The following is a 1,514-nucleotide window of genomic DNA, read 5'->3' as shown; positions in this document are numbered from 1 at the left end:
GCTATAATTATACTAAAATATTACTTATTGCTTACCTAAAATTCAAATTCAACTGAGAATCTTGTATTTTATTTGGTAAATCTGGCAAATACATGCCCACATGGCATTTTCACTAATTCCATTATATTACAAGCAAACAGATAGTGTCTATTGGATCTGCATAGTAGGTAACACTAAATACTTCTAAAACATAGCAATTCAAGGCAAATTCAGACACCGGCTTAGATGAAGTTAATTGTTTAAGGGTGAACAGAGCACAGTAGAGTAAGCTACTTTTTTGTGTGAGTGTGAACCCATCAATTGGATCAGTAATATAAGATGTATAGACTGGATTGACTGTTGTCTTGGTCTTGATTATGGATAGTTACTGAAAGAGGAGGGTTTTTGGTGTTTTTAAAAAAATCATTTTACTTGGAGTTCTTACAAATATCATAATATTCCATAGCTCAATCACATCAAGCATTATTGCACAATTGCTACCACAATCAGTTTCAAAACACTTTCTTTCTTCTTGAACTCCTTGATATCAGCTCCCTTTTATCCCCTTCCTCCCCAACTATACACCCCAGGAACCCCCTTTTTTCCTTGTATCTGACAGGATCCAATATATCCATTCACATACAATGCTCTTGTTTATCACCCCTCAAGTAGGCTTATGCAATCATCAATGCTATCAACTCCCCCTCCGCCCCCCACACTCCATTTCTTCCTGTACCCTCAGGGAACCATTACTCTTGTTACTGTTTCTGAAGGGTTATCTATCTTGGCTTTCATGTTTTAAACTATCTTAATTATACAAATGAACATATCCAAGTCAAACATGATTGATGAGGTAAAACACCTAAAAACCCATAACAGTAAGGGGAGGAAATATTAAAGAAATACAGGATAGTTATGTTTCATCAGTGCTATACTACACCCTGGATTTATCATCCCTTCTGTGTGGCCCTTCTGAGAGGGACTATCCAGTTATCTTACTGGTGGTTTGGGGTCACCACTGCATCCACACCCCTTCACATCAATTTAGTTGCTTGTTTTTGAACTTCTGATACCTTTTCCTGTCGACACCACATGATCCCACATGCTGGTGTGCTTCTTCCATGTGGGCTTTTTTGCTTCCCTGCTAGATGGCCACTTGTTTAACTACAAGACTTTAAGACCCTAAACACTATATCTGTTAATAGCCTGGCACCATCAGCTTTCTTCCCCACATTTGCTTATGTACCCATTTTGTCTTTAGTGATCATGTCAGCAAAGTGAGTATTATACAATGACACTTTATTAGAACAAACCATTTTTGTAGTGAGATAAGGTTGAAGTAGATGCCCAAAGTCCATGTGCTTCCTTCTTGCATTTGCATATATAAACAAATACACCTATATTTATGTATTTACATATATATATATATTTTTTTCTTCCTTTTAAAATTTTTATTAGGGGCTCTTATAGCTCTTATCACAATCCATACATATATCCATGCGTCAAACACATCTGTATATATGTTGTCATCTTTT

This window comes from Echinops telfairi, unplaced genomic scaffold (genome assembly GCF_000313985.2).
Source record: "Echinops telfairi isolate 266 unplaced genomic scaffold, ASM31398v2 ScPeMD7_7473;HRSCAF=8511, whole genome shotgun sequence".
Lineage (NCBI taxonomy): Eukaryota > Metazoa > Chordata > Mammalia > Afrosoricida > Tenrecidae > Echinops > Echinops telfairi.
The sequence above is the reverse complement of the archived record's forward strand: the minus strand, read 5'-3'. Positions refer to the sequence as shown.